The 7,710-nt window shown below is 45.0% G+C and overlaps 1 non-coding gene across 1 annotated transcript; it reads left to right on the top strand.

The window, feature by feature from the left end:
* The first annotated feature begins 7,378 nt into the window (after positions 1-7,378).
* On the top strand, positions 7,379-7,462 carry Trnal-uaa (transfer RNA leucine (anticodon UAA)). Its single transcript has one exon. It is a non-coding gene; the product is annotated as a tRNA-Leu (tRNA).
* Positions 7,463-7,710: the final 248 nt, after the last annotated feature.

The following is a 7,710-nucleotide window of genomic DNA, read 5'->3' as shown; positions in this document are numbered from 1 at the left end:
AAAGACGCGGAGGCGGACGTGGATAGTGGACTTCTGAATAGTGAACAGTGAAAAGCGAACTTGCGAGTAGAGCACTTGAGAAGTATTTTTCGGGAGTGGGAGGGTGAGGGTGTATGTTAGGAGTAGCAGAAGTCGGGAGACGAGTTCAATTTCTCCTCGTTTTTTTTTTTCTTACATTTTTCCTGTTGTTGTTGTTGTTTTGCTATGTTCTCTGCGGTTGTGGCCCTGAAGGTACTATCACGAACCCCAACCGGATGCAGAAGGTAGCACTGAGCAAATTATAAAAACAGCAGATAATACCGACCTTTGTATCGCTATGTAAACAGACTGATTAGCTTCCTTGTTTCTACGTCAAAAGCTAACGGCTTTCGCAGCAGTCTGCCATGCTATGTTCCTCTTGTTTGAGGTACTTCCGGTGCGTAACAGTCGTAGAAAATCCACTTAATGGACTTTCTAAAGGGATTCTGCAGAAGAGCGTCCGATCGAGCGCATAATGAACGTTATATAATGCCACAGCTGTAGCGCTATGCGTCATTGGAACATATCATCTACTGCTTCTACGCTTCCACATAAAAACGTAAACGATGAGACAATATACGCTCCGGATTTCATCGAACGTCTTGCTAACTAGCAGGTAGGCGCTCTATCTCGTTCATGATGCTATTGATTGATGGGCGCTGAATGCGTGACGTTGAGGGATGGACGGGCTTCACAAAGCGTGCGACAATGCAACCCAGTAGGAAGGAAACTCGCGGGACTGTGTGATAAATGGGTGTCTCTGAAAGGAAGGTAGATGCAAAAAAGATGAGGCAGCTCTTTTGCGGCACAAAAAGGGCGACGACGTCTGTTTATACGTGACACCAACAAGTACAGGGTGTCTAACATACATCAAGTCGTACAGCGCATTCAGAAACACCCTGCCGAGGTGTTCCCAACAAGGGACGCTTTGCGTGACTTCCTTTTTTGGAGGAAAAAAGGAGAAAAAAAAAAACGCACACAAAACGTCCATTATTGGACACTCCATGTTGCTGGCAAACACTAACGATATCAAGACGAATTTGAGTAGCAACCCAGTGGAAGAACTACGATGGCTTCGCACATGACCGAAGCGGCTTTCATTAACGGAGCTGCATGCCGTCGCAGACGAGGTAATGCTATCCAATAATGTTATGCGGGATATCTCAGCATAAAAGTAACCCGATTGATTACTCTGGGGAGCCGCAGCAAGTCGCGAGAAGCTGACTGCCAATAATTACGTTCGATATGCATTTTTAATTACATGCACTGTCAGCTAAGCTAAGTTACCGCGAAGAACCCAAGTGCAGAAGCGTGTAGCCGCTACGACTTACATTCAATAATACAAGCTGTCACAATTTCGCTTTTTGGTCCGCCAGCTTGCCAAAGCATGCTCTTCGTTTTTTGTTTTTTTTTCGCGATCTTCGTTGGTTTCGTAAAGTCTCCTTCCCCACAGCAGGAGTGTTATTGTGGCAGAGCACGCTTGCCGGTGAGAAAAAGTGCTCGCCATGAAGTCGGCGACTGACAGCGTATTTGATTAACATATTTTGCGAGTGTGGCGTCGGTATATCAATGAGACATATCAACTAGCTGTGTTTTCCAGAGAGAGCGGGGGAGGCCTTGTCGCGTTACTCTCGAACCACCTGTCTCCGTGCGCTCCTTAGTCTCGTTCCCGGCGAAGGAACAATGGAGGTGGTCTGCCAAAATCGTCTGCTTCTCGCCTGTTTCCGTTGGTAGAATGCGGGTGGCCGCCGTCTTTAATGAGTATGACTCACGAGACCGTCAACATTCCACATAAGTAGTGATCTCGTAGCAATAGTAGCAATAATAATGGTACAGTGACGTTACACGGAAGGTTTGTCTGCCTGTAGTATGGCGACATGTTCGACGGGTCGCAGGGTAGGACTGCGAATAACTGACAAGATGGCGTACACTCTTAAAAATGAACTTCACCACATAGCACGCTCCTAGCCAACCATCACCCCGAATGACAACGTTCTCGCCCTAGATTTGTAGAAAACGGGAGGAGGAGCCTATTTTGTGCCATTATGCACGGCACAAAATAGGCTCCTCCTCCCGTTTTCAACAAATCAGGGGCGAGAACGTTGTCATTCGGGGTGATGGTTGGCTAGGAGCGTGCTATGTGGTGAAGTTCATTTTTAAGAGTGTATATGCAGGCCAGATGGTGGATGAACTCCATAATGTAAAAGCCTGAGTCTGGGAACAAAGACGGGCGACACGAACACACGACTCAGCAAAACGACACGACTTTTGAGTCGTATGTTCGTGTCGTCCCTCTGTGTGCCCCGACTCGGGCTTTTACATTATGGACTGCGAATAACTTCGACCACCTGGGGTCTTTTTGACGTTCGCCGGAAATCTCCGACGCACGGTGCTGGAAGCAATGTTTACCTCCCCCACATTGCTACCGTGCTCGGCCGAGATCGAACCTGCGACCTTGAACCCAGCATGCCAACACGTTACCGAGGCCATCTGAGCCGAGCATGAATGTTTGAAACATGGAGGAAAAAAAAAAGATTGCTTGCTTCCGCGTACGTGCAATATGGGCAGTTTTCCACGTGAGGAGTGCTGGCCGATGCGATATCGTTTCCACGCCGGTTCCCGAGCGGGGCAAAATGAACCAACACAAAATGAACACTAACAGCACCAAAATGAACGAGCAAACGCACAGGAAAATGAAGGGACTCGGCTAACGGCAGCCCACGCGCGCACAGTTCCATTGACAATCACGAGGTGGCAGCACTGATGGCGGCGCCAATTCTTTGTTTGTTGCTTCGCGTTTCTGTGTATAAAACATACGATAGTTCATTTCGTCACTCCGCAAGGCAAGTATGATCTGATACTATGGTAGAAAAGTGTGATGGAATAATTTTGCCCACGCGAGGGTTCTTTGACGTGGACCGAAATCTCACATGATGCACAGTATTTAACGTCCTGCACGGAAGATAGCTTGTATAAGTAAGTTGCACCCTTCCGCTAAATTTATGGCTTCCTCGTTGAGGGTTCAACCCCCAACATTTGGATCTGTACTCGGACATGCTTTCTACTGGCCCGCAGAGGCTGTAGAGGCTGTAGGATGTGGCTGTAGTGCAAAATCCCGAAAAAAGAAATTAAGTAGATAAAAGATGCACTTTAGCAATAAAGGGAAGCGTTGAACAAAGCGAGGTGAAGGTGAAAACACGGAAAGCCACTGTGAAATTCACTGTGATGATGAACGTTCATGGTCAAGTTACATGCATTTCCGAATGGGCCAGAATGCAAGACTGCAACACTGCAACACCACACACACCGTCTGTCTCGAACGTATGTTTCAAGCCCTTCGTAAACATGCCCCTCTCTGCAGAGTCTGTAGAGTTAAAAACTATGTATATCTTCGCGGGCCGAGGTACCCTTCTGTGATCGTAAATTTTATGGTCTTTCAGATTCGAGATCCAAACACAGCTTAGCACTAACGAGCCTTTTAGGGTAATATCACTGGGCGTATGTATCCGGGTGCGGTAATCCGACCCCACGCGCTTTAAATTTTAGACGGTAGATGCTGAGCAAACAAATACTAATGGAGGAAAGGAAGAATGATATAGAAGGGACGATGTTTGTTAATGTCTCCGGAATATCTGCGATATCGAGGTCGATGGCCGCATTAGCGCGAGAAAATGCGAGGAGCCGTCGAGAGGGTTAAGTGCCTTATCTGCCATTGTACGCAGAGGCGCTGCTGCCATAAAGGATGGTGATGCATTGGCGACACGACAGGGATTACAACGCGAGGACTGTATTGCTCGATAGGGATGACAAAACGTTGGTGATAAAGAACTGCTACTAAATTCCTGTTGGTAGTAAGTGTCCTGCATGTTCCATCTTAGTCTAGTCTGCTCGTTCTCTCACATTGGTGATAAGTTGGAGGGCCATTGATTGAATTCTGGTAGCTGTTTCTTTTTTTTCTGTTTTTTTTTTCCTTTCTGTTGCAGGCATAATGATCGATCGCGCAGTGCAGAGGAATTAAAGGAGATGAGACAAACACGGCTTATATGTTTTTACGTTTTGGATCAGTGATTTTTCATCTCTTTCACATCTTTGAGAGTAGAGTGCCTCGTAGTGGAATTGGGACGTATGTCACGTGACCGACTGGAAATGCTCCGTACGTTGTGCATGTGCCATCACCTTCAGCAGAGAGAGCACTGGGCGTGTGGACGCGTGTGCCGTGTTAAATGGTAGTTACGAATGCAGCTTCTACAGCCGATTGGGATAGGGCGCCGCCGCAGCGGCGAAACATCTCACTACATCGTCATCACTCATTTGTTGTTGTTGTTGTTGTTGCTACAGTCGCTATTGTATGTCGTTGAATAGAGGTTGAATATTTTTGAGAAGCAAGTGAAGACTTGCGATGAAAGAAAGCTCTGTATGTATTTGTCCTCTCAATGTTGTTCCAGCCTCAGAACATCGGTTCTCTCAAGATTTGCGAATTTGCGAAAGTGCGTCTGTATACGGGAAGATCGTCGCGTAATGCACTGAGGTATGCCAGCTGCGCACACTTGTTCGACTCCCAGACACTTGGGCGGGGCTTTGGAAGCGCTGGTTTGAAGTCGGTCCCTACTTTTCTGTACTGTTCCTGCGCCCAGATAGACAGACTTTTTTTTTGTCTATCATGTTTTCTTTCAAGGATGAGGTGGACTCGCGTTTGTTTGTCTGAATGAAGCTCTTTCATCGATTTTCCTTTTTAATATACGACGCATCGATATCGCTAAATAATATCAGTCTGCAATAACAAAGAAACGGAACACGTGGAACGCCATAAAAAAAATCAAAAAAATCGAGGCAGGCAATTTCTTTCTTCATTTCGACGTGCGAAACTTTTCAACGCCTTCCTTTGGCCTTAACTTCTCCATTCAGGGTAAAGGAGGAAACGTGTCATTATGGACCTGTTTTGTCACGATGTCTGTTGCTATGTTGAGTTTTGACGCGATAACGCATTCGAGAACAACATCATCAACTCCATTGACGTCGGCTGCCGTCACAATGTTGGGCGCCAAATTGCCTGCTTTTTTCTATATTATTTTTTTTATCGTACCTTTTCCGTAGCGGGCTTTCGATCAACTAAAACTTGCTTATACCTGACACTCTTCATTATGAAACAGGGAATTACATTGTCATCCATCGTCACTGGAGCGAAACCATGAACGATTTATGGTGTGTAGGAAGCTACGCGGACATGACGATAGAAATAGAATTTGTTTCGCGAGCTTTATGACTTATATAGAGTTATATACAGAGTTATATGTCTGATTACCCGAAAGGAAAAGGACAACCGAAAGAAAAATTAGTTGCAATTGAAAGTACAGTGTTTGTCAGCTTCGGTAGGGAATAAACCCGCGGGGTGACGCTTTTCTGAGCAAAAACGCTCACTTCGAGAATAAAAACTTGCGTTTCGCCCAAGTTTACAGTAACTCCTCTACTGTATCGACAAGGAAGAGAAAAAAAAAAAAAAAAAGCCGGAACGCTCTACAGCAGGGGTCTTAAACACATGGCCCGCGGTGACCTATTCCGTGGTTCGAGGGCCCCTGAACACCAAGCAGAATCAAGCTACCAACTTTAAAAAAAAATCATGAAGAATTTGAAATGACATGAGATTTTCACGCACTGTTTTTACCCTTGGTCGGAGTAGTGTTGACCCTGTTCATGTTATGCGTATGCATGTGAGCGCTTCTTGTGGCTCCTTAACTTAACAGGGTACGGACACAACAATCTAGTCTTCCTGTGCACTTTGGTAAAGTAACAGTGTAAATAATGTGAGGATTAAGATGAGCTCGTCTTAATTCTCACAGCGAGTGAGATAGTGACACACTAAAAAACAGAGACGTAACAGTACTCTACAAAGGCCATCGTATGTTAATTTTTTAGGAGTCATATTAAGGTAGCAATCCCGAATCCATCCACTGTCAATAATGTCGGATAGCTGTTTCTCTCTGATTTTTCTATTTGTTTTTTGTTCTTGTTCAAGTTCAAAACAAGACAACAATACAATGTGTAAATAGTGGACAATTTCAGTGTCCCTGAAGAATGTGATAATCGTTCGTGAAGAACTATCTGCGTATTTTTCCCGCATCGTCTTTCATACTTTCAGTGCGCAATTTGGAAAGGCAGCTTATTTGTTTCTCTTGGTGTGTCAAGCGTCAAGTGCAGCCTTCCAGTAATGAAGTCCGCACACACAGTCTGCCAACACAATAATGACACCGCTCCTGTTTTTTGTACAAATTTGTATTTTATGGTACATGAAGGGTATTTTGTGGCCGTTACCGTCATTACCGTGCTGCAGGATGTGGTCTAAGGATTATGCGGCCCGCGACTCGATATATGTTTAAGGCCCCTGCCCTACAAGAATAAAAACAAGTGAATGCTATTAGCAACAGTGTATCGCAGTGTCGCCAGTATTTGTTTCATCGTGCGTAATTATTGGCTTCGATAATCAGTATATCAGTTCGATATCAGATTCCATATCAGATAATCCTTTAAAATATCAGTTGAGGGACCGAGATGTGAACTGGAAAGTTGTAGAGTACTTTGACAACATCCGAACGAGGTATTTCCAAAAAAGGTACCCTTTGTTTGCGTGCTTGCTTGTGTGTGTGTGCACGTGCGAAATACTTCATTGCCAACACTCATGCGCGCGCTGTCACGTATTGAGAGACATGGTGTTGGAAAATGGGAAAAGTGCTGTCTCGTTTTACCTAGTATTGCAAAGCAAGTAAATCGCACTGTAAAGCAACGATTTCTTTGAACATTGCAGAAACATATACCGCTCACGCAGTTGATTATTTTGGAAAAGGGCTGTCCTGCTTTACTTTCATTCTTTCGAAAATTGCTGTGTCGATTAATTATGCACTAGTTCATCATTTTGAGAAAAGATGCCACGCGTAACCTTGCACAACCAGTACATTACCAAACAGTTGTTTGTTTGTGACAAGCTTGCATTGCTAGCCGTGCAATCTTCACTACACACAGTACAGGAAGAAACTGACTACGTACTTTAAGCCACATACATACGGAACCGGTTACTAAAACCTGGAAGCACACTGATCACACAGAAGAATTTCTATCCAATCTGTCGAAAAGTACGAAATCCAGCGATCCCTTCTAACGCAGACTGAAGCAGAAGCCCCAAGTGTGGCTCTGCCGATATATCGAACACAGCCAGTTCTTCTACTGAGCCCAATACTTGTCGACCCACAAAACGTAACCGGAATATAAAACAAATACAAGTAGCGATGCTTCTCTTCTGTGTCTCTGATCCGGTTTTACCGAAGCTACGCGAATCCTACAAAATTCACGTGCAGTAAGGGTTTCTCGTGTCAGGATGGCCGAGTGGTCTAAGGCGCCAGATTTAAGCTCTGGTCCTCGAAAGAGGGCGTGGGTTCGAACCCCACTTCTGACATGAAATTCATTATGAAACACTTTAAACACCCTTAGCTGCCCTTCATTGTTCATTCGCATTGCTCATTTCCACCCAACATACTATGTACGTCCACCTACGAATACAGAATAAACAGTACCTGACATCGCCATATTCCTGCGTGGTGCAGCGATTTTGTTCTTCTCTGAGTTGCCACGTAAAATTAAATACTAGAGAATTGCGTTCTCTTTCTGTTGGCTTCTACGGAATGAATGGCAGGGAGCGACCAA

Source organism: Ornithodoros turicata, chromosome 4, assembly GCF_037126465.1.
Source record: "Ornithodoros turicata isolate Travis chromosome 4, ASM3712646v1, whole genome shotgun sequence".
Classification (NCBI taxonomy): Eukaryota; Metazoa; Arthropoda; class Arachnida; order Ixodida; family Argasidae; genus Ornithodoros; species Ornithodoros turicata.
The sequence above is the reverse complement of the archived record's forward strand: the minus strand, read 5'-3'. Positions and strand labels throughout refer to the sequence as shown.